We start from the raw sequence: 25989 nt of genomic DNA on the forward strand, positions 1-25989 counted from the left end.
TGCAGCTTAGCAAATAATGATAATAATGATAATAATAATAATAAATAAGTAGATAAATAAATAAATAAATAAATAAAAGACAAGTATAACATTCATATAAAGGGTCAGATGTGGTAACAATAACACAAAATTAACTAAATTTCCGGTAATTCCATTGCCATTGACAGATAGGATGGCGGGTAAAATAAAATTAAAATATATCCCATAGTTAAAATAAATAAAAAATTATAATATGCTGAGAACGTTCGGCATGTGGATTTTGTTCCCACTTAGTAATGACTATTAGAGAGAGAGAGAGAGAGAGAGAGAGAGAGAGAGAGAGAGAGAGAGAGAGAGAGAGAGAGAGAGAGAGAGAGAGAGTCCAGTTTTTCCAATGTTTTCCACGAAGGAAAACCAACTTTATAAGTAGCCTTGATGATATATACTAAAACAACTTGAAACTACGGGAACCTCGGTAAACATAATACGCTTTATTTATCATATAAAAAATCGTCCACACTAATCTATTCTTTTTACTTTTATAATTTTCAAGTTAAAATTCGCAACAAATACTTCCAGACACTACCAAAATGATAATCATTTTCCAACATTTTTTATGGTGGGCTACGCTATCTTGACTTCTTTATCACATCAGGAAATCAACGTGGAAAATAGAACTAGTTTTGTTATATTTCAACACAACCCGACACCTTCATTTGACAACTATACTGATAATTAACTTTTTAGTTATTTTTCGTTATCTTTTAGAAAGCTTGTTCTATTTTATAATTCATACTAGGGATTACATAATCTAGTTGGTGCAAACACTGCGGCAAACATTTTTTCTAAACTGTTAACGTATCAGAAATTGTAAAATTCTAACCATACTTCTTTGTCTGCATCTTTTCCCACCTCTATGAGGGGTCGATGTTTCTGGCCAGGGAGTATGGTTAGAATTTTACAATTTCTGATACGTTAACAGTTAGGGGAAAATGTTTGCCACAGTGTTTGCACCAACTAGATTATGTAATCCCTAGTATGAATGCTAAAATAGAATAAGCTTTCTAAAAGATAACGAAAAATAACTAAAATGTTAATTATCAGTATAGTTGTCAAATGAAGGTGTCAGGTTGTGTTGAAATATAACAAAACTAGTTCTATTTTCCACGTTGATTTCCTGATGAGATAAAGAAGTCAGGATAGCGCACCCCACAATAAATCATTTTTTAAATGATAGATAAGATGTGTTTATTATACATCCAAGAAGGTAATGTATAGACAAGAAAAGGCTTGTTTTACCATTATATATCGTTTCCCCAGTATGTTTTCCCCCACCCAAAACCCCAAGTTCCTACTGGGGGTCCCCACATTATCGTAGGATATATATATATATATATATATATATATATATATATATATATATATATATATATATATATATATATATATATATATATATATTCTGAAACTATTCATTTGCGACGGGAACGAGTGTTATTTTCAAAGAGAGCGGAATGTTTTCTATCGAAAAAAGTAGTTTTTTCCTAGGTTACATTGCCCTGTAATACAGTAAAATAATACCTAGGTAGCTACAGTATTATTAGGAGAAAGCCAAAAATTCAAAAGGAAGAAGAGTGAAGAAAATTCTTCACACACGCACACACACACGCACACACACACACATATATATATATATATATATATATATATATATATATATATATATATATATATATATATATATATATATATAACGGATTTTGAGTGAAGCGAAAAATCTATTTTTGGGTGAGATGGCCATGACGTCCTGATGGAAGGTTCCTTTTGGTAGCTTCCTTGGGTATATTAACTACAAGGATATTCCCAGAGAATTAAACCACAGGTTATCACAGAATTCTTACTTCTGGTGCAAGTATCCTAAAGGTTTCCCTTTAAGACATCGTATATCAACAGGGGACGCATGTATTAACACGCCACATAGCTATCTGCACCCCATATAGAGTTAACACTTCGATATGGAAATGTGGAGAATAACTGGGGACCCGTTCCACAGTTACACTCGTCCGTGGCTACTTTTGGTACTCGAAACGTAAACAAACGGGCGCCATTGTTAAATGACGTCACGTCCGTCCTCATCCTGATGCCAGCTACTTGCTAATCTCCATGATACAGCAGGACAGGACGGGGCCTGAAAGGCTGGACTAGAATAGCAGGGAGGGTCCATCAGGACGTCATGGCCATCTCACCCAAAAATAGATTTTTCGCTTCGCTCAAAATCCGTTTTTTGGGCTCAAGCCATGACGTCCTGATGGAAGAGTACCAGAGAATCAATGTATCGTGGAAATTTTCCCCCTATTAGAGTAAGTGCCAAGGCCTTTGAATAGAGGTATGTAATGTGACCTCAGTAGAGGTTCCGTGGGGATCCAGCTTCCTGCCCCCCCGGCAGAGAAGTCCCAACGGGTTATACCAAAATTCAAAGTGGTCATCGAAGGGCTACTCACCCTGCGGAGAGTTCGTGAAGGACTCGGAGACAAGACAGAATGGTCAATATTCGTGTAGGAACATTCTCAACAGTAGATAAGTGATGGTTAGTCACTCTATTCCAAGGTTAGAGAACAATCTGGTCTCGAAGGTATGGCGTAAGTAAGTATTCAGTTAGGAATATTACACAGCATAGGTGAGTATATAATACAGACAAAAATATATTATTCTTCTCATTTCAAAGAAAGGGGTAAATGAAACTATGACATTCATGTATTTCATAGTGTAAATAGGAGCGGAGAGAGACGCACAAGTAATAAAATAGACATTTTATTTCACAATTGCAGGTTATAATAGTAATAAATGCAATAAGGGATGTAAAGTTAATTTACAATAATAAATAATGTACATAGAAATTAGAAGACTTCAATCTTGAATCTGAAAGAAATTTCAAATAATTAGAAAGCACAAGTTCCAGAGGAACGTCAGTCTTTAAAAAAGGGAAAAAACACATCATGCCCTAGGCATGTGGCACTCATGTAAAGTCTATGACATTTTCACCTTGTAAAGAACAGTCTATGAGAAACACTAAGTTTCCATGAAATCACTATGTATCACACGAGGGTCAACACAGGCACCCGTAGGGTTAAAGTCCCAAGTAACTCACTGTTCTATGCAGAGTTAAACTGCAGGTTTCATAACACTACCTGCGGCTACCACGAAATGTTTGACTTCATGCACTTGCTTCGCGTAGTGCTTGAAGAAAATGCGCGAAGATTTCCATCCTGTGAAGCTCTTGAGGCTCTCGAAATCCATACTCTGGAAGAAATTCAGAGAATATGCGACTTTTCTAGGATCGTGACCTGCGGGTGTACTGTCAGGATCCGCTCTGCGAATGAAGTAGGTGATTTTCGCTCTTAGTTGTTTCAGTGACAGGTCGCTACCCGATGTTTCTCCTTTGAAGAGTTGGCCTCCACCAAAGTCTGAAGTTCTTCGAAGATAGACCTTGAGGCTCTCTACTGGACATAGAGAGACATCTTCCTTCAGGGGGCAGATTCTCCAGGGGCCCCATCTCTTGGTGGGTAATTCGTTTTTTGCGAGAAACGTCGGATTAGGGAAGAGGGTAAGTTCTCCTGAGTCTGTAAACAGGATATGACCCTCGTCTCTTGATAATGCCACTATTTCGCTGACTCGGGCTCCCGAGGCGAGAGCAAAAAGGAATATAACTTTTTAAGTCAGATCCTTGAGAGGGCACGAATCGTTGTCCAAGTTAGAGGCAAAATGGAGCACCTTGTCCAGGGACCAGGAGATAGGTTTTGGCGGAGGTGCTGGGCGTAGTCTAGCGCATGCCTTTGGTAGTTTATTGAAGATATCGCTGGACAGATCAATCTGGAAGGCGTACAGTAGTGGTCTAGTCAAAGCCGATTTGCAGGTAGAAATCGTGTTGGCTGCTAAGCCTTGTCCATGAAGGTGAATGAAGAAGGACATGCAAAAATCAATGGTGATTTCCGTAGGATTTTTTGCTTTGACGAACGAGACCCACTTTCTCCAGGATGATTCGTATTGCCGTCGTGTGGATTCGGTCTTGTATTCCTCGAGGAAGTCTAGACTTTTCTTCAAGATCCCAAACCTTTTCTTCGTGGCTAGGGAGAGAAAATCATGAGATGAAAGTCCCTGACTTTCAGTGATGAAGCGAAGACAGTCGACTTCTGTACTTGCTGAGAGAGAACTGGGCCCGGGAGGGGGATCAGCTTGGGCTGCAGCTCCAGGACCAGGGGGTACCAATTGCTCCGGGGCCACTTGGGAGCCACTAGGGCCGCTGTCCCTTTGAAGGTTCTCAGTTTGGAGAGGACTTTCAGCAGAAGGTTGGTGGGAGGGAACAGGTATATCCTGGACCATCTGTTCCAATCCAGTGACATGGCGTCCACTGCTTCTGCCTTGGGGTCCTCGTACGGGGCCACATAATGAGGAAGTTGATTGTTGTCGCTCGTTGCGAAGAGATCGATCTGAAGTTCCGGGACTTGGCGAGAGATGAAGAAGAACGATCTTGCGTCTAGAGACCATTCCGACTCTATCGGGCTTGTCCGAGATAGAGTGTCCGCCGTCACGTTGCGGAATCCTTGTAGGTGAACTGCAGACAGGTGCCATTTCTTCTTTTCTGCCAGTCGGAAGATTGGGAGAAGCACCTGATTTATCTGGGGCGATCTCGAGCCCTGACGATTGAGACATCTGACTACCACCGAGTTGTCCAGAGTCAGACGAATGTGGATCGAGGGAGGCGGAGAGAGTTTCTTCAGAGTGAGAAGGACCGCCATGGCCTCCAAGATGTTGATGTGAAACGTCTTGAATAGGGGAGACCATGTCCCTTGAGCCTGTTGTTGGTGGGAGTGACCTCCCCAACCCTCCAGCGAAGCGTCCGTGTGGATGTTGAGTGATGGAGGTGGGTGTTGAAGAGGGATGGACCTTTTCAGGGTCTTTGCTTCCGACCACGGCTTTAACCTATTAAGCGTCACCCACGTGATAAACCATTCACCACGATCTACTCGGTACCGCCTTCAACTACATATTCCGTTAATGACTTTAATTGCCTTTTACAAGCCGTCAGTCTCGTGATATTACGTTTACTCGTATAGTAAGTATAGGATCACCCCTTGGCAACACTCTCAGCATATGAGGACTGTAAATAGAAACTTATATGATGTCTGGCAACTATTTTTCTGAAGGTAGCTTGATGTTAGAAAACTGGTTTCCTATCAGTGCGCTCGGGCGTTCATGCATAAGTGGTTGTTTGTTGTTCCTTTTGTAATGAACGGTCTAAAGAGGAAGGTTATTTCTTTAGATGAAATAAATTATATTCTTGTTGAGGAATTTGATAATGATAACCTGTTTGATAATGAGAGCACTAGATCTGAATCCTCCAGTGATGAGTATATTGAAGAAACAAAGTTTTCTTTCAATGCCGAAAGCGAAAATTACTTTTCATTACCGAATGACTGGACAACGAAATTTCACAAAACTATATAGGAAAGGAAACGCCGAGAGAGAGAGAGAGAGAGAGAGAGAGAGAGAGAGAGAGAGAGAGAGAGAGAGAGAGAATAAAGTGGATAAATAATGTACAAATGTATGACGAACATATTTGAAAACTATACAGGAAACAATATGAGAGAGAGAGAGAGAGAGAGAGAGAGAGAGAGAGAGAGAGAGAGAGAGAGAGAGAGAGAGAGAAAGAGAGAGGGGGGGGAGACTTATCCCTTTCCTTTTGTTGCTTATCCAGGCGTAAGATTTATGATTGAAGATAAAAAGAACCCATTAGAATATTCAGTATTATGTAGCCATTTGAAATGAAATAATAGTAGTATTAATTGTTTTTTTTACTCAACCATTTAATTAATATCCCTACTTTTAACTATAATTACGAATTATAAGCATAAAGAAATTAGATTAGCTTTGAAAAATTATCATTAGTGAAATGACCGCTCAGGGCAAAAAAAGCGTGACGGTACGTTAGCGGCAACCTGGTCCAGGGGGGACGCTTAACAGGTTAAGAGTAACCGAAGTCTGTTTGGGAGCCGTCTCTTGAGGTCTCTTCGAGCGATGGATGCAGAACGTCTCCAGACTCCCGCGGCATCCTTTAGCTGTGCACGAAGCACTGGGTTTGTCACAGAGGCGAACTGTAGAGAGCCTAGAACTTGTTCCTGCTGTCGTCTTGAGATCCTTTTGGATTTCAGCAGTTTTTTTGACAGACCCTGCTATTTCCTTCCTTTTCTTCTGCGGGATGGAAAGGCAGTGTGACTGAAGATCCCAATGGATTCCCAACCATTGGAACTTCTGAGCTGGAGAGAGGCGAGATTTCTTGGTGTTTATCTTGAATCCCAGGTGTTCTAGGAACTGGGTGATTTTGTTGCAGGATCGTACACAATTTTCGGGCGATGTCGCCCAGACCAGCCAGTCGTCTAGGTAGGCCATCACCTGGACGCCGCGGAGGCGGAGCTGTTGAACGATGGCGTCTGCCAGCTTGGTGAAGATCCGTGGGGCCACGTTGAGCCCGAAGGGCATGGCCCTGAAAGCGTAGCTTTTCCTTTGGAGTTGAAATCCTAGGTAGGAGGAAGCGTGATGGTTCATCGGAACGTGCCAGTAGGCATCCGCCAGGTCTATCGAGACCGTGTAGGACCCTTGAGGCAGAAGGGTCCGTATTTGTTGAAGAGTCAGCATCTTGAACTTGTTGTTCGCTATGAACTTGTTGAGGGGGGATAAGTCTAGAATGACTCTGAGTTTGTCGGAGTCCTTCTTGGGGACGCAAAACAGTCTCCCTTGGAACCTGGTTGACTTTACCCCCCTTATCACCTTCTTGTTCAAGAGTTCTAGGACATATTCTTCCAGGAGGGGGGTTGACTGTTGGAAGAATTGCTGGAAGGTTGGGGGTGGTTGAGTCCAGCTCCAGCCTAGTCCCTTCTTGACGATGCTGTGTGCCCAGGGATCGAAGGTCCAACGATCCTGGAATTAGCGGAGTCTTCCTCCCACCGGAAGCACTTCATTGCTTCTGGCTTCCTGAGGGTTTGCTACCTCGGTCGCTAGCTCCCCTTCCTCCTCTGCCTCTGCCTGAGCCTCTGCTTGAGCCTCTACCTTTGGGACGAAAGGTAGTGGATTGCTGCTCAAATGCAGGGGTGAAGACCGGTGACTGTGACAGGACCGGTTGGGTGACCAGCTGAAAGGTCTGTTGTGGCTGAGCTGCCACTTGGGGAGTAGCGGATCCCGGAAACTGCCGTCTCTGTTGACGTTGCTGGGGTTTTGGCTTCGTGGGTTTCCTCTTAGGTTGAGGGCCGTCGTCCTGAGAGGATTTCCTTTTCTTCGACATGCCCCATTTATGGAGAAGGTTCCTGTTCTCCGTGGCGGCCTTGTCGGTGATCTCTTTCACTAGGGAGGAGGGAAAGAGGTGTTTACCCCAGATGTTGGAGGAAATCAGCCTCCGGGGTTCGTGTCTCACTGTAGCACTTACGAACACGAATTCACGACAGGCTCTACGAGCCTTAGTGAAGCTATACAGATCCTTCACGACCGTTGCCAGATGTGTTTTGGCAAGGACCATGTAGAAGTCAGGGACCCTAGTGTCACCGGCCATGACTTCAAGCTGTACCTGGAGGGACATAGATACGGCAAGCCTTTCCTTCATATCATGTTCCCTACGAAGGAGGTGATCGTCGAGTTTTGGGAGGTCCTCGTTAAACTGACGACCAGCAACGTCAGGCTCTAACTTCCCCACTATGAAGGTTGACTGGACGTCTTTCCAGTGCCTATCATCAGGGGGAGTGGTCAGGGAGAAGGGCGTGCACTCCTCCAGTACAGGGCAAGGTTTCCCTTCTTCCACTGCTTTATGTACCGCAGTGAAGGCCTTTTCAAGGAAGGGGAAGGTCGCATTATCTGGTGCGACAAAGGTCGGGTGCTCCTTGCTAAGCGCTGGCATTTTTGAATTGGTGAATCCCTTACTTTTCACCGCGTTGGCTAGCATAGCCTGGGCCTTCGAGAGATCGAACACAATAACCTCCTTCGGTTCGGTCTCTTCTTTAGAGGCGGGTTCGGACCTGAGTCGGACGTAACAGTCCGGGTAAGCCTCAAAGTTCGGGAAGAACTCCACTTCTTCCAACGCGATTGAGCTGACCTTCTCACTGATGAAGATCTTGCCCGTGGTGATCGGCATGTGCTCGGCATACCTCCATGGGTTAGTATCCGAGCAGGCAGGGAGGTCCTTAACCGAAATCTTTTTCGGTTGCTTAGAACTTCCGATGTTAGACTTAAAAAACTCATGAGTCTCACGAAGTTTCTTATCCATGAGAGCTTCAAGCATCTTGAAGATCTCCTGAGTGCTAGATGGGATGGGGTCCGGGGTAGCGGATGTAGAAGGAAGCGATTCCTCAGTCGGTGTAGGAGTTGGTGCAGGGGTAGAAGCGGGGGCGACCTTATGCTCCGAATCAGGGTATTCCACCTGATCTTCCTCATAGTCGAGCTCCTCGCCCATGAGGTTTCTCTCCGTATTCTCCGACACTTCTGACATACGTTCCACGTTGTCGGAATCTAAACGGCACTCGTGCATGGACTGGGCCATGACCACATCAGGTTCCACCACTATCTGGACGGTGGGAATCTGATCACTAGGGACCACTGAGTCTTTTGATGCCTTTGGGAATAGCAAGGCCCTCAAATCTTCGGTAGCGAGATACGGTCCGGTGGCATTCTTCTGGAAGCCACGCACCCACTTGTGTAGCTTCTCTCGAGCGTTGTCCCTTACCTCCGCTGAAGGAGGATCATTGAACGCTTCAACCAGAAGACTCTTGCAGACTGAACAGTGCTGCGGGTCCCAATATTTCAGGTCGCCTTTCTTGGCGCCGCAGGGGGCATGGGTCCGACACGCCTTGTGCCCGTAGAAGTCCGGGCGCTTCACTCCATAGAAGTTGTGGTCACACTTCATATACTCCTCCTGTAAAAGAAAGAGATCATGAGTATATGGAAGGCATAAGAATGACTTACATTACTCTAAAGTTAAATTTCTTAGGTAATTAAACTTTTACTTAACATTAACTAATTCATGAAAATTGTAATGTTGAAGAGAGGAGCGGGAAAGGGAAGTAGATAGACACATACTTGTGAATCCCGCCCAGTTGGTTACTGTAACCTTATCAATAGGCAATCTCATTTGTGACCGAGGGACACAAAACGGAAATCCTCACGGATCCCCGTAGTGGGTAGAAGCCAAGTTCTAGCTGAGATTGTCTGTGGGGTGTATCAGGGACTGAGACCACTCAGGCCCTTGGGTTAAAGGGGTAGTAGGAGACCTCGTATAGATTTAGGTTCCGGCAACCAACCGTGCTAAGACACACAGAGTATGCTGGAAATTTGTGATATGCAAGAAGACAGCACAGCCACTAGTAGAATGGTAAGACAATACCTATCTATCGGAGTGGCCAAGCCATCTGGCTGCAGTGTAGGGTTGTCGGCATGTAGTCGACGGATAGTAGAAGGGGTGCAAGTCCCTTGGTGCTTCCGGAGGGCGCCGGCAGACCGGCGGCACACCGGAGGCTGCTCCAGCAGGGTGTAAGGCATTAAGGCAGACACATGAAGGATCTAAGCATAATACCGACTTGGCGGCCGCCGGCACAGCGGCGGCACGCCGGCGGGAGGCGGCGGCTCCGGCAGCCGAAGGCTGACGGCTTGGTGATCAGTTCATAAGGTGAGATGGAATATGCTAGGATACCCAGACCGCCGGTAATCCATGCCGGCATGCCGGAGGCCGGCCCGAAGGCCGGGCAACCGAAACTAGGTAATAGAGGGGTGGGACATCGGCTGCATGCCGATGGAAGGCGGCAGCCCTCCGGCACACGGGAGGCTGGCGACTTAGGGGAGGGAGGGTATCTTATGAGGGTGTCACCAAAGGAAGGGCGGTATCGCCGGCAGTAGAGGCGGCAAGGGACCGGCACCAGGATAGATAGAGAGACAGATAAGGAGGGATTGGAGGGGTAAGATCACATACTCCTCTGGCATCCCACCTGAGGGAGTGTGCCCATGATAGGAGAAGGGCCTATCATCCAATGGCAGGGGGCCGGCAGTCGGCCGGGTGCCAGGGTAACCCAAGGGAGGGTTAGGGTACACTCAAGAGGGGGGAACCCCTGTTGGACAAGTCGCAGCCAGTGGCTAACCCCATAGGACGCTATGAAGGGTATATGTACCAGAGCGGCCTGCTCAACAGGAGATCAAGATGGCCCTATCACTCCACCCTAAGGAGGAGTTGTAGGACTGGGGACAGATATGTATAGGCTAGCCTATGTATAGGCTAGCCTACACCAAGGGATAGATGGGGAGGGAGAAGAAGAGGGGTCTTCCATAGAGGAGGCTCTGTACAATAACGGCCACCAAGGAAAGGAAGGACGCTCCCTAGCCTAGGGTAGGTAACCAGAATGAGAACGGTGTAGGAGTACCATCTCAAACTATAGTAGTACAGAACTAGCGCCCCCCCCCCCCCCCCCCCGAGGGCCTAACCTAGGTAAGGAGTGTTAAATCCCAGGCTATGTAGGCTGAAAGACACATCGCAAGTTGCATGGAAGGGTAAGTAACCTAACCATAAGCAACTGAGGAAGGACAGGGCCGTTCCTCTTTCTCGGTTGCGACCCTAAGGGGGGATCATTCCCTTAGGGTAGACTGAGAAGCGATAATTACTCTGATTATGGACACGATTCCCCTATGTAGAAGGGGGAGCATGGCCACACAGAGGGAATGCCCGTAGGCAGGGGATGGAGGGAGCATATAGGGGTTCCTACATTTAGGTTAGGTTAGAAAGGTACGCAATCAAACCGGTCCCCTATATGGTCCCTGAAGGCGAAAAACACTTGCATCACAGTAAACAGTATGATAAATAATGCCACTATCTTCATAACTTAACTTAGGATCACTGGAATATATCATGCATGAACACTGGTGCTAGGCAATCTGGCCTAGGGGCTAAGCTAGCAATCTAGTATGGGGTCAGGCGATGACCGAATAATAGAGCGTTAAAACACGATATATGAAGTTCCTAGCTATGAAGACTAAATAACTAACAATATCAATTAGTTAAGAGGCCGGAATAAGCTGTTCTGACTAGCTAAATAAGGCATGCAAGAGAACAGCGACGCCATAAAATGGCGTGTCCGGTAGCAGCACAGCTCCGCCACAAAACACGAAATATTACGAAAAGTATAAGTTACTTTACGGCCAGAGCTTATTTAAACCTGGTACTCAACTTTCCAGAAGAAGGCGAGGCCGAAGGTAGCGACATAACGAAGATGCAAGCCGATAAAAAACGCACAAGGGGAAAATTCGTCTATGCAAGGTAGCTACAAGCAGAAGGATGAGGACGGACGTGACGTCATTTAACAATGGCGCCCGTTTGTTTACGTTTTGAGTACCAAAAGTAGCCACGGACGAGTGTAACTGTGGAAAGGCTCCCCAGTTATTCTCCACCTTTCCATATCGAAGTGTTAACTCTATATGGGGTGCAGATAGCTATGTGGCGTGTTAATACATGCGTCCCCTCTTGATATACGATGTCTTAAAGGGAAACCTTTAGGATACTCGCACCAGAAGTAAGAATTCTGTGATAAGCTGTGTTTTAATTCTCTGGGAATATCCTTGTAGTTAATATACCCAAGGAAGCTACCAAAAGGAACTTTCCATCAGGACGTCATGGCTTGAGCCCATATATATATATATATATATATATATATATATATATATATATATATATATATATATATATATATATATATACATATATATATATATATATATATATATATATATATATATATATATATATATATATATATATATATGTGTGTGTGTGTAAACTTAATTAATTCCAGAACCCTCCAGTTCAGCCTACTGGAAGTGTGGGGCCATGGTCTAGCGGCATCAAGGTTGCCAACATAGTAATTTGAAAAAGGGGTACTAAAATCTTTCTCAGCTAACTCCGCCCACCTTCTTCTTGTAACAATAAAAAAAAATAAACGTAGTCTAAAATTTTCACGTTTTTTTCTAACCACGTGAGAAAAATTACGAAATCCCTCGTGCTCATACCTTGTGTGTGTCCTACAGCATACCTATAAGTTACATAAGACTTCGTAACAAAACTATGTGAAATAAAAAGTTAATTTTTTAAAATAACGTAAATTTACATATACGATACTGAAGGAAAATACAATTAAATGAATGACGAAAGTCTTATGTGATTTACATACATTACTTAATCCTACGTGAATGGAACCCACCTTACGAACTGGCTAGACCATGCAGACCATGTGTGTGTGTGTGTGTGTGTGTGTGTAAAATTTATTTTTATATATTCAAAACTTGTTACAATAGTTTTTTTATCATATTTATATTAGAATAACCTTTCAGAACGAAACGCCAACCCCTCCCCTCGTAATCTCTCTCTCTCTCTCTCTCTCTCTCTCTCTCTCTCTCTCTCTCTCTCTCTCTCTCTCTCTCTCTCTCTCTCTTTCAGAATATGAAAGAAAGCATGTGTATTGCGAGTCATTTGGCTATCTTAACCTTGTTGAAGTCATTCAGCCACATTTTAGGTTACGAGAATATGTCGAAACATTTCCCATTTATCAATTCTCTAATTTGAATTGCCTTATTACTAACAAATTGAATAGTTACATAGCTACAATTTATGATATCCTTAGTATCCATATTCCGTGTTTTCGGCTAGTCTCGTTAATTCCAAATCTAAAACTGCAATTTCTTGAATTCATTGTAACGATCTTCAACTTCATGCAGTTTATACATTTTACCACTAGATCGAGAGTTACCTTCCTTAGGGACGTGATTTCCTGAACATTTCCTAAACTATTATTAGTTATGAACTTGCAGTCTTTTTCAAAATGTCAACACCTTTGACAGTGGAAGCAGGTTATACACTGTATGTCCCATCGCGATGTGACTTTGTCACCATTACCATAAATAGCTCTCCGAACTTCAGGATTATATTTCATCATGAAGTGGGTAGTCCTGGTCGCAGCCCTTTATTTGAATACCAGATTCATTTTCTGTCCTACGATTCCAATGAATCAAACCATTAACTACACAATCTTCACCGCTGTATACAGTGCATATCATTACTTTGGGTTTTAATTTTCCAGTTGTTCTAGTACCCGAGTCAGTAGCCTGCATGATTTGAATTTTATTTACTGCTTCGTCCCTAATCCAATCATAAACGAATTTTATAATTCTATTTAAAGTAGATATCGTATTAAGAATTGATATATCTTCGAGTGCTTTTTCAACCTTTTTTTTTTACGTAGATTTCTTTGAGACGATCAGTGTTTGAAGTGTTTACTTAATCGATTCAATATTCATAGCTACATTATCAACTTGTTCAATAAGATTTTTTTTTTTTTTTTGCGGGGGGGAGGGGGCTGGTTGTACAGTAGCCTGGGTAGAATTCGTTGAGTCAACAGAGAGCGCCAGAAGGTGGTTTTCCAATTCAGCAATACTCTCTTTGTGTTCTCTTATTGTGAAGTTTGTCTACTACAGTTTAAGATTTTCATCTCCACATCATCCTGTTTTTCCATTGCAAATTTAGCTTCAGCTATACATACTCAGGACAGAGCCATTTCATTTTCTCTAATTTTGCATCACTCGTGTTAGTATCTATATACAGTAGATACACTTCTTGTGGTAGTAAGTTACTAGTTACAAAATTTGCATCCTATTCAATATTTGCTCTTTCCCTTTGTATATCCACATAAGGGGCATATTTTTCCACCATGAAGTAGTTTGGTTTTCATAGCTTTTTTTTTTTATCAAGTAGATAAGCAGCCCCATAACTGACTAGTAAAGAAAAGCACTCCCGAATTTGAGCAAGTAAAGAAGAGCACTTGGACACAAAAGAGGGTCAAAAGAAAATTTACAAGATTGCTAAGGAAAAAAATAAAGTGACCAAAGATATTATCCACATTAAGCAGATAAAGAATGTAGCTCAAGTGATATGAAAGGAAGGTGAAAGCAATAATTTGAAAGATTGCTAAATGAAGAAAATCCAAGATCCATAATTGCAGATGGAAATCCAAATTTAGGAATAGTAAGAGATATAGATAGAGAAGAAATTAAGGTTGCCCTCAGCAAGATGAAAAATGGAAAAGCTACGGGACCTGATGATATCCCAGTGGAAGTCTGGAAATGCTTGAGGGAATTTGGAGTATATGTGCTGTGGGATCTAATAAAAAAAATACACCGGAAAGAAAAGATGCCCAGAATGTGGAGGAATAGCTTTTTAGTACCCATGTTCAAAGAAAAGGGAAGATGCCCAGGATGTGGAGGAATAGCTTTTTAATATCCATGTTCAAAGAAAAGGGGATGTACAAAATTGTAATAATTATAGGGCAATCAAACTCCTCCCACTTACTATGAAGCTTTGGGAAAGGATTATAGAGCATAAGATAAGGGATGAGACCACGATTGGAGAAGAACAGTTTGGATTTATGCCAGGCAGAAGCACGACGGATGCAATGTTTGCACTAAGGCAGTTGATGGAAAAATATAGTATTATGGTAAGTTTAGTTGGGTCTATTTCCATAAAGTTGGAGATTTTTTACGAAGTACAGTAATATTAGATCTTTAAAATAATGGTAAGCTATATAAAGCTCTTGGTTTGTATTTTTTTAGGGGTACTTTCTGTTTGGTGTTAGGTTTATTATGTATCAATAATGGTTCTTACTTTACAGGTGCATTTCCATTTATATACAAAAATAGAAATAATAATAATCTTTCTGTTCAATTTTTTTTTTTTTTTATCTTTGGGGAGGAAGGAATTATGGATTAACGTAATCTTTTATTAGGTTTTTATCAGCCTTGTTTCTACATTTATTTTTTTTTTTTTATGTAAAATTGGTGTAAAAATTCTAATTCATAAGGCAGTATTTGTAAATTTAAAGTTTTTTCTGTTGAAATGCTGGTTTAACTTCCTCCCCGCTCATTTTGATAATTTATAATTGTCTAGTTTACCGCTTTGTTTTCTTTTCTGTGTTTTCCGAGTCCTTGGATAGAAACAGACACTGGTGTTTACCAGTGAGGAACTCGTTCGCTAAAGTGACAGTCGAGGCCCAAGGTCTCCCGGACCTACTGCAGCTGCTGGCTAAATTGAGCTTTTTGAGGATTGTGCCACACATTTTTGGCGGCTTTTGCAGGTGCATTTCTGGTATCTGCGGTGTTTTGCCATTCCTGCGTGTTCCCTTCGGTAGTCAGCAGAGCCGACGCATTAAATCCCGGCTTTGAGGACGACTCTGGAGAGACACCCCCATCGACGCATCCTCGTCATGACCAGCTGCGGGAGCCTTGGAGCTCGTGGCGATATGTAGGGAGACAGTGGCCAGGTAGGATCCTTCATTACCTTTTCTTTATTGGATTGAGGCTATATTTCCCTACCTTTGGTAAGGAGTCCTACGGAGCTGTACTCCCAACAGTAGTAGTGTGCCGTTGGAGCTGCTACCTTATTTGGAGCTGTGGGTGTTGTTTTCTCCAGCCTCAAAGAGTGTGAGAGCATAGGTATTTAGTGTTTTTTGTTTAGTGTTTAATCATTTAAAACATTTAACTCTCTCTAATTTGGTGTGTTGTTTCCCGTTGGGAATTTTGTTATTAATGGTTAAGTGGTATTTGTTGATTATTAATTGGTTAAAATGTTCAGGTAGTTATTTGTTAATCATCAATTGTTATTTGTTAAGTGTTAAGTTGTTAAATTGTTAGGTAGTCACAAGGTTGGCTTTTCAAAAAATTGTTGTTAATGAAAGTTAAGTTTTCCCTAGTGTTTTCGTTACCACTGACCAATTTTACGAAGGATATTTACACCATCACTGTCCTCCCTATTCGTGCAATAAGAACTTGCACCACGACCCAACAAGGGTCATGGCATATAGAGAAGGCCAAAAGGAATTACATATAGTATTTATTGACCTAGAGAAGGCTTATGATAGAGTTCCACGACAGGAGATATGGAGATGTTTGAAAGAGAGGGGAACCCCAGAGAAATATGTTAGACTGATCAGAAATATGTGTCAAGGAGCAGGCACACAAATAGCGAGTGTTGGTTTGACCGAGACGTTTGAAGTGGGGTTAAGGTTACATCAGGGGTCGTCATTAAGCCCCTACTTGTTTAATATAGTAATGGATGTAATTACTGAGAGAATGAGGGAACAGTCACCATAGACCATGCTGTTTGCAGATGACATAGTTCTGTGTGATGAAACCAGAGAAGGATTGGAGGGGAAACTGGAGAGATGGAGAGAGGAATTGGAGAGGAGAGGGCTAAAGATCAGTAGTACAAAAACAGAGTATATGTGTTACAACACGCAGAACCAATTAAAGGATATACATTTGCTGGGTGAAATAGTAAAGAGGACAGAAAAATTCAAGTACCTAGGGTCATATGTGGAGGAAATAGCCAGAACTCCAAACGGAAGTGAACAGTAGGCTAGAATTCATCCTGGATGGAATAATTGGAAAAGTGTCGGGAGTGTTGTGAGATAGAAGGATAAACTTAAAGTTAAAGTGAAAAGTACATACAACTGTAGTGAGACCTACCATGGCACATAGTGCAGAGACCTAGTCCATGAAAAAGATCTTTGAGAAGAAAATGGATATTGCAGAGATGAGAATGCTAAGATTGATGGCTGTGATCACGAGACTGGATAAGGTTAGGAATGACTTGGTAAGGGGAACAGGAAAGGTTACAGAGGTGTCAAAGAAAATCCAAGAAAAGAGACTCCACTGGTTTGGGCACATAATGAGGAGAGACCAGAAGTATGTTGGGAGGAGGATGTTGGAGATAGATATTTCAGGTAGGTGGAGGAGGGGGAGACCAAAGAGAAGGTGGACGGAGTGTGTAACAGCAGATATGGAGAAGAAAGATCTCACAGTGGAGGACATCGGAGACAGAAGAACTTGGAAACGACTCTCCAGAAATAGCGACCCTGCATAGCGGGAAAAGCTTTAGTCGAAGAAAGAAGAGCACTCCCTAATGGGATAAAGTATAAGCATAAGGATAGGGAAGTGGGGAATATGGGGAAAGGCAGAGTACCCCTGGATACAATCCAGTTTACAGCCCGAAGGCAGGTACTCGGGATGAGAAAAAATAAGAAAAAAGGGAGAAAGAGAAGTACAGGAGAAGAATAAAAGAGAGAGGCAGACCCTCTTGCGATGTTAGATAGGATTAGAAGCATTTTGAAAAAATAAGAAGAGACAGGCAGGGAGAGGAAGGGTTTTTTGGTTCAATGTCTAGCCCTGTTGCAGGAGTATGTCTGTATGACACCTATTTTGATGGTTAAAGAAAGGTATGATTGTGAAAAAATTATATTTCAATGAAATATCAACTTAACTGCTAAAATGATATTTAATGAGTTTTAATCAGATGCTATATATCTGGGCCTGGGAAGATCACAATTGATCTTAGGCTCCAGTCTCCTCCACCAATTATGATTACGAGCATGTTCGATAGTGAGATTTCTGGTTAGGGTGCAAAGGTCGTCATCATCTAAAGCAAGTTTGTCCCAAGTTTTCTGTCCAAGCCTATAGAACCTGACATTGAGAGGTTCCAACTTAAAAGGCTGATGTAATTTTCGGATTTTATTGTAATAGGGAGGGCTCTCTTTGTAGGCTCGCCTCAAAGCCCTATTTTATATTGAATGCATTTTATTTAGTGAAGTTTTGCTAAGTGCTCAACATATTATAGTGGGGTATTCTAATTGAGGTCTAACTAATGATTTATATAAGCAAAGTTGGGTTTTGGTTGACAGATTTTGAAACAGTTTTAATTTATTGAGAGTTACCATAGGAGCAGTTATTCTCGCCTTAATGTGAGGAAGGACGCCAGATTTTTTAAAGTTACGCCCAAGTATTTGTATCTTCTGTTTAAATGGAATTCTTACATTGTCTATTATAATTTCTGCGGAGCTTAAATTTGTTCATATTTGTGGTTATTTTCCATTTATTTTCGTAATTATTATTTTTTTTTCCCTGGTCGTCTTTACCTATAGCATTCGTTTATTTTTATTAGGGATAGTTATTACTTGGGTGTGGTCATCTGCAAACATGATTTGCGGACAACCTTGAATAGGAGGAGGGGTATCTATAATCTAAAAGTTATAAAATGGAGGGGATAGAACACTACCTTGAGGAACTCCAGACAGTAACGGAAACTTTGGTCCTATGTACTTTTATTTTGATCATGGTCACTCAATTGTCCAGAAAGTTACATAATAACCTGGTTACTAAATTTGGTAATTGTGCTTCTAACAACTTGTATTTAAGACCCTCGTGCCATACCTTATCAAAAGCTCGGCTGACATCTCTAGAAATTAGGTTACAGCTACCTCTAAGGCTTGACAGAAAAGAATTCATAAAGTCAGGCTAAGGCAAGTTGGGTCCCTTTGCTCTTTGTAAATCCATATTGGTTGTTATTTCTAAGTAAATTTTCCTCAAGGAAATCGTCAAAACTTTCTTTAATGATTTTTTTTAAGAATCTTACCAGGAGTCTCTAATGAGTAAATAAGAGCTTGGTCCATTTATTCAAATGTCTTTATTATTGAACATAAAACATATTTAGAATAAATGATGAACAATGTATATAACTCAATGTTTATAACCCTCTATCTCCCCCCAAGTTTTTAAACGGCCTTTTAAAATCTCTCGTGGAGGTCGGTTTAAAACTGATGTCAAAACATTGGGTGGCAATTAAACGTCCAAATTATAGGTTCATGAACACTAAACTCCTGTTAGCATGTGAAGGAACGGAAACTTGAAAAACAATTATTGTCATGTGTTGATCATGATGACACTATAGCTAGTTCATCTCGAAATCACAGTGCCATGCTGGCGGTCGACGGGTACGACTGGACTTGCGTTGCTCCAAATTTGGCATGGTAGGAGTTAACTGCGATAGAGAGTTTGTGCTATCATTGGGAGGCGGAATCTCTGCTTGATGATTCGCAGTATTACCGAGGTCGTTGGGATAGCATTCCGGAGCAGCAACATCAAAATGAATGTTAGGGGTAGTACCACTTGGTAACGGCAAAGTGGTCAATGGAAGAGTACCATGTGTGTCCGGATTTTGAGTTGTCGGAATGGTGTCCTTCGCAATGGTCTCAGACGTTTTAGTGGTCGAAGGATTGGCAATAGGTACAATCTGATTCCGATTATAGTCATCTCTAATTGTACGGACTTCTGGAATACTCTTGACAGGCACGTATTGTCTCAAAAACTTCCGGTTCCTTAGCGTGACCCTACCAGAGCCATCAACTCTGTCGACGTATTGGTCGAATTGGCGGACTTCTATGATGACACCGGTTTTGTCCCATTTCAGGAGTGATTTCCTGTTTGATTTTGGATGCGAACCCGGTCACCTACGGACAGTGGGGGTAGTCTCTTAGTGTGCTCTGATAAGCGCTCTCCCTGTTTAAGGTGTCGATGTCTTAGGGCCTCCTCTCTTGCATCGAGTGTTTCCTTCCACATGTCGTGGGGACGGTACCTGCCGGGTGGGACAGGTATGAAGTCTCTGATGGGACGACCAAATACACATATTGCAGGAGATAACTTGGTATCTCTGTCAGGTGTGTTCCTGTATTGGAGCATCGCACGTTGGAATTCATCAGTGTTGAGATCACCGTTACTGCCCATGTTGTCCGCTATAAGACGCTTGACAGTTTTGACGCCTATTTCGGCTCTGCAATTACTATGTGGGAAGGCCACAGAGGAAAGGCGGTGATGGACTCCCCAGTCCTTTAAAAACTGCCTAGTTGCCGTCGCTGTAAATTCAGGTCCACCATCAGATGTCAATTCATCTGGAATCCCAAATGTCACAAATGTTCGGCGTAGTGAAGTTATAAGACCCTCTGCACCATTCGAAGATCGTTCAACTATGGGCCAATTCGAGTATCGGTCAACTATAACCAAATATCCAACTCCTCAGTAGTGAAAGTAATCTGCACAAACACATTGAACGGGTAGTCTGGAGATATAAGGGGTGTAGGCGGAGCACTAGGATTCGAAGGCGCGATGCGATTGCAGTGGTTGCATCCAGCTCGAAGTGCTGTTATAGCGGGTGTTATCCCTGGCCAAAACACAGATGACTCTGCTTGCGATACCATAGAGGTAATTCCTTGATGTGCTGAATGAAGAGATGTGAGAATTTCCTGACGAAGGGCTGGAGGAATAACTCTACGCTCCTTGTATAGTATCACACCATCAACAGTGTAGAGATGCTCGCGGAATTGAGAATACTCTCGAAGATGTACAGGAAATTCTTGGCGAGACTCTAGTACTCCGCATTCTATAAGGCTGAGCAGTTCATGCATGTTATCGTCACTACTTGTGGCAGTGCAAACTCTGTCCCAGGTGACTGCTCTCACGTTAAGTGAGTCAAGTGAGCATACTGCTGATGCGGTGATACAAGTATCAATATCATTGTCAGTGGAAACAGAATATGCTGATGGCAATTTGTGTAGGGGAACATTTCTCACGGAAGGTACACTGTCAACTGATGCAATGTCATCTTGAAGCGATAGCTTTTCAGATTTTCCAGTTGGGTGGCGCGATACTCCATCTGCAGCGAGATACTTGACCCCTGGGATATGAATCATGCAAAATCGATAGCGGAGGGACTTTTCCTTCAAGTTTCTGAGACGTGAATTTGATATGTCCTCCAATGATCTGTCACCAAATATTTTCAACAGGGGTTTATGGTCAACTGCGACCACAAGATCTTCACAGCCAAGAACAAAGTATCTTGCCTTATCAAGAACATCGACGACTGCCAACGCTTCACCTTCAACTGGTGCATATCGAGACTCGGCTGCATGTGTGAACCTACTTCCGACAAGTGTGATCTTCCAACCAGTGCGACAACAAAACGGTCGGTATTCTGGACAGTCGCAATGTTTCTGGAACAGCCAGAATCCAATTCCTGATTTTGACCAATCAGTGGCGAGACAGGTAGGTTTTGTCTTGTCAAAGATTCGCACGCCTTCTTCAATTTCGTTGATAATGGCAGTTTTAGACTCCTCAAAGAGTGCATTAATATTGTCATTCCAGGTGAATGGTGTTCCTGGTTTCAATAACCGTCTGAATGGTAGCATTTTGTCGGTCATGCTGAAAGCATACGATACTTGGTTTACTAAACCAAACCAAGATCTGACATCGGTGATATTTCTTGGGGTTGGAAAGTCCATAATTGCACTAAAATATCTTGCACATGGGCAAACTGTGTCTGGGGTTATTTCGAATCCAGCGAATTTAGCTGTGTCTTCTGCGAAACAAAATTTGTCAGGGTTGAGTGTTATGCCGTGTCTTCCACATATGTCGAGCCATTGTACAGCTTGGAAAAACTCTCCTCTATTGAGTCAGACCAAAGAAGAACATCGTCGACACATTTAGTTTTGTTGGGTATCTCGGCAACTATTTCATCATACCGTCGAGTATATCCGTCGCCAGAAGCAATATACCCTTGAGGGGCTGTTTTATAACGATAGCGTCCCCAAGGAGTGATAAACGTAGTTAAGTGACGGTCAGATTCCTGAATCGGTACACTGTGGTATCCGTTCCAGGCATCAAAGACGGTTTTCTTATTTCCTTGTGGTACTGACCTTGCTTGGTGAAATGGAGAAGGCGTATGATGCGTTTCTCTCTTAGCGTGCACATTGAGAGGCTGAAAATCAACTGTTCGTCGAGGTGTGCCATTTTTCTTAGCACATACAACCATCCGATGGCACCAAGTTACTGGTTCTCCGATTGGGACAGGTTCAAGGACACCAAGGCGGACGTCCTGGTCAAGTCCAGCTTTAACTTCCTCTTGCCAGTGTAACAGCACTGGCACTGGTGTGTGACGAGCAACAGGATCAGCATTCGGATCGATCATCAGCTTCATTGGGGGTCCATCCATTAGTGGTAACGGTTGGTGGTCACATACGTTGAATGTACTTGATTCGTAGTACTTCAAGAGGTAGTCCTTTAGTTTAGACCGGTTGGACTCGGTTGCACTGAACGGTAATTCTGTAGGCGGCGGAGGTGGTAGTTGACGTTTTGGGCAGTCACACTGATTGGCTAGTCCACTAACACTTCCTACTCCATTGTTGGTGGCATCCGGAGTTTCCGATTGTGTGTCATAGATTTCACCAATAGTCGGAAAACTATCCGATATCATGCCAAGGGCGATGCAGGCTTCCCTACTGATGAAGAGCTTATCCGAGTTGTCGGTGATATATGTCATTTGTCTAGTCTCCACAAGGTTCCCCTGCTCATCTGTTCCTGATATACAAAGGATTGTGGCACCGAGGATTTTAATGCCTCTGTTATTTGCAGCGTGCATTTTCATAGTTACAGGAATGAGGTCACTTTGCTTGAGGCCAAGTTTGTGGATGACCTTGATACCTGCGAGACAGCTTTGGCATCCAGTGTCTGCCATTGCAGATATACGAACAGCATGTGTACCAGCTTGAAGGTGGAAACCAAAGGCTTCGTAATTCTTAGGTGACGTTCTGATTGTCAGATTTATGAAAGGTTGAGATTTGGAAGGTCTCTTTATCCAAGTATCAGATAAGTTGTCATACAGATGGTGGTCCAAAGCCAATGTCTTGTTGGTGTGTCGTTTAGAGATTGATGATACGCTGCACAAGGTGTTGAACACCGCATTCTCGTAGTCATTGGCATTGTGAGCACTGGGTTTCACTTTTGGTTTGCCCTTACTACGGTAAACACTCTCGAAGTGATTTTCTCGGTTGCAGTGTTCACATCTATGACCATAAGCTAGACATTCTGATTTTCTTGCACGTGCAGGAGTGTTTTTACCATGTCCTTTCTTGCCACAGTATGAGCAAACTTTGTTTTTATCTTTGACAGCGGTTTGTTTTGCCTTTCTGTATGAACTACTGGCCGCTGTTTGGACCTCATGAGAGTCTAATAGTCGGGAGGCAGATCGTTTACCACATTCTTTAGCTTCGACAAACTGTGCAACTTCTTCCAATGACATGTCCTGATTCTTATCACCAAGTAGATCTAATTGTATTTCAGGGTCACATATGCCGCGTGCTAATACGTCTCTCACTATTGTGTCAGTATAATTTACATCAACGTTGCATCCTGGACATTTTATCAGGAATTTGCAAACACTAGCCTGTCCTATAAGTCGTGCGCAGAAACGTTGTACAGGCTCATCATGGTCTTGACGCATGTTGTGTAGAGTCACTCGAGCTACCATGGTGTTTTCCTCTCGAACTGCCAGTTTTTTTATTGCTCCCATCACTTCTGCTTCAGTCTTGTTAGTAAGACTGCCACCAGCTGATCGTGTTAAGTATTTTCGAAGTTGTTCTTCGCAGCATTCTAGAAGCTGTACCACACGAATTAGTTGCGTCTACATAGTCAGACCATCGTGATTGAAGATATGCCCATTCTTCACTTGTTCCCGCTGTCGATATTGTGGGTCTTTCAACTCTTTCTACTTTGGCAGCTTGTCCAGGAGCATGTGTGGTGCAGTGAGCAGTTATGAGTGCAGCTACGATGGCGGCCTCAAGGTCGTCCGTGACGTAATCACAGCCTGGTATTGGACATCCTACTGCTGGCATTTTGATTAGTTCTTAGGCCGTGGTCATAAATAAGAGCTTGGTCCATTTATTCAAATGTCTTTATTATTGAACATAAAACATATTTAGAATAAATGATGAACAATGTATATAACTCAATGTTTATAACCCTCTAATGAGGATATTGGTCTGGTATATAATAATGATAATAATAATAATAAGAATAGGGAAGTGGGGAATATGGGGAAAGGAAGAGTATCCCTGGATAGTTAAGCACTCCCGCTGGGAACGAGCAGGCATGTTACTATGTTATTAAATTTAAACACATTATATTATTTTGATGTTTTGTTAGTGAACAAAAAATATGATATCAATGTCCTTAAAATAAAAGAAATATTAAAATCATAGATTATATTTTATGAATTATGAAAATTTGCAATGTGAAACCATAGAAGTCGGAGAGGTCACATTGTCCTTCTTGTAGTTAGATGGGCCTTGTTTTACAAGCCCTCACAATATTAAGAATATTATTTCATAACAGATGATCTCCACGAACGAACCACAGTGTCGGGGATGGGACCATTCACCGCTGGCGATTCGCCGCCGACAGTTAGCCACTGACAGTTAGCCACCGCCGATTCGCCTCAGATGCCATTTCACCACCGCCGATTCGCCACCGGTGAAAGGATAAGGGCCCCCATTATAAGCATATGGGGCAATCTTTTTTTTTTTTTCTTTTTTTTTTTTTTTTTGCTGGATAACTCTGAAAATTCAATAATTTGATAATTTTATAGTTTAACAACGTCGTTTGCTTAGATTGTTTACAAGCATAACTAGTCGTTTACTTCTTTATTTAAAAAAAAGAGTAAATATTTTCTTAATATTTTTATCAGTCTTTCTCAAGCCCTCAAAATGGAAACAGATATTCTTTCCAAACCCGGAAAAGAGAAATTTCACCACCATGGTTTTATTTACGTTTTTGATAAATCATCCAAGAGTGATCCAAGCATCAAATTTTGGCGCTGCGAACAAGGGGGGATATGCAATGGACGGATCCACACCAGGAATAGCAATGTGATAAAAATAATAAATGAAATTACAAAAGGGAAGAGATTTATATATGGAACAACTGATAGTAGGACGCAGAACACCATTAGAGTTGAAAAAATATAGAAGCGTTGATGAAATAATAATAAATAATTGTTCTCGAGCACACCAATGAAAGAGACGCTTTGGAATATCTCAAAGGAATAGCCCATTAATATCAAATGAACTAAAGTTTATAATTCTTTTTTAGGTGCAAACCAATATAATTTTTTTACTTGTTCGTTAACAATAAAATGTTTGAATTGCTTTTGTTTATTTTTTTAAATTTCTTTTATTTACACTTTGCAGTAGAATAGTTAAAACTGACAAAATAAAAGATAACTGCAGAGGGGAAACAAAATAAACAGCTGGAGTTATGTTTCTGGTGGCGAAATGTCCCGGTGGCGAAATGGTCTAAGTGGCGAAAAGCTGATGGCGAACTGGCCGTGGCTAATCGTCGTCGGCGAATGAGCGGTGGCGAATCGTCACATTGTCCTTCTTGTAGTTAGATGGGCCTTGTTTACAAGCCCTCACAATATTAAGAATATTATTTCATAACAGATGATCTCCACGAACGAACCACAGTGCCATACGTACTACGATAATCACATAATGATAAAATTTACCTTGTCCAAAGACTTTCCGTGAAAATAAAAATGGATGAGAGGTATTTATTGGACGCAGTTAGTATTAACACTGCTATCAACATGGATTGTGCGACTGAAATACTATGTAATTTTGCGAATAATGTCTTAATCACAAAACATTATGTCGACCATAGATTTACCACGAAAAACTGATATCACCAAAAAAGACAGAGAAATTTATTCATGTTTTTGTTTTGAGAAGTATTTTACCTAATTCTAATACGTAGTATGGAAGCAAGAAATAATTCTAAAACAGGCGTTTTTCACCTGTCTCTCTTCTTCGGCTTTGCTTTTATGACGTGTATTCTATTTAGTACCTAAACATAGTCTGTTTAAAAATAGAAACGTTCTATACGATACATGTTAGAAGTGTTTTTACAAATTTATTCTATCCATGCAAAAAAAAATAATTTCCGGTCACTATTATTTTATTTTATTTTCAAATAGTTATTGATAAATTATTATACTGAATTAATTGAGAAAAGTAAAAGAAATTATTTCATTTTATTGAACCTTAGCAAACTTCAACCGTAACGTGCAATACGATAAGCAAACAGGTTTTAGGGTACCAAAGGCAATTGTTGTTTGTTGTTTTCGGCGTGATAAAATTTTTTCGTTTGATATTTGCCACATAGTTTTTCCGCTGGATTATAAAAACTTCTACGCACAATTATCCAGGTATGGAAAGGTTACCTAATATTTTT

General features: G+C 41.9%; 1 protein-coding gene across 3 annotated transcripts in view; it reads left to right on the plus strand.

The window, feature by feature from the left end:
• Positions 1-15087: 15087 nt before the first annotated feature.
• The window catches only part of LOC137627098 (uncharacterized), a 66825-nt gene continuing 55923 nt past the window's right edge, over positions 15088-25989 (plus strand). The window contains exon 1 of one of the 3 annotated variants that reach the window (XM_068358124.1): positions 15088-15362. The gene's annotated coding sequence lies outside the window, so the exon portion shown is untranslated. Of the gene's footprint in view, positions 15363-15396; positions 15535-25809; positions 25964-25989 lie in introns of those variants that run through there. The other 2 variants (XM_068358132.1, XM_068358118.1) reach the window with 2 other exon arrangements.

Source organism: Palaemon carinicauda, chromosome 2, assembly GCF_036898095.1.
Source record: "Palaemon carinicauda isolate YSFRI2023 chromosome 2, ASM3689809v2, whole genome shotgun sequence".
Taxonomy (NCBI): domain Eukaryota; kingdom Metazoa; phylum Arthropoda; class Malacostraca; order Decapoda; family Palaemonidae; genus Palaemon; species Palaemon carinicauda.